We start from the raw sequence: 601 nt of genomic DNA, 5'->3' as shown, positions 1-601 counted from the left end.
TCCTTTGCTTTTGGTTGTGGTATGCAGCTAAAACAGGAAGTCAAAGTACAGGGAACAGCAGGTTCAGGTGCAGACAAAAGCAGCTGTTTACATTCAGACTATCACACCAACAATGTTTCTGTGTATGACTGCCCTCTGTCCCCTGGGAGATGTTTCAGCAGACCGGGCAGATCCAGATCCTTTGAGGTCCAGTGGTCTTTGATGGGGCTTCCTGAAGGCTCCCTACCATCTGAACACCCGTCATTGTTTGATGTCTTGTTAGTTTGCCTTCCTCAGAGATATATATCAGTGTTGTCATGGGTGTTCTCATGACGCTTGTAGTGTAACAGGTTTGTCATGTATTTACCAGTTTTCAGCCGGTCATGCATGGTCATTAATGTGGTCGTGTTCATGTTACACAACCTGCTGCTATTTTTTATATCGACACCCTCTTAAAATAATGGCCTAAGTCATTTTTTCAGGTTTTTCAGGAAACACAAAAAACTCAACAAAAGAGTCACACTTTTGACATAGGCCATTATACAACCGGGGGTAGAATTGCATGTTCCCCTCAACTGAGGATTCAGGCGATTTTACCAGAGGTGGCCAGCATCATGAGGGG

The sequence above is a fragment of the Seriola lalandi genome, unplaced genomic scaffold, assembly GCF_002814215.2.
Source record: "Seriola lalandi dorsalis isolate HSWRI2012SDOR001 ecotype SW California unplaced genomic scaffold, Sedor1 jcf7180002051967, whole genome shotgun sequence".
Lineage (NCBI taxonomy): Eukaryota > Metazoa > Chordata > Actinopteri > Carangiformes > Carangidae > Seriola > Seriola lalandi.
This window is presented reverse-complemented; position numbering follows the sequence as displayed.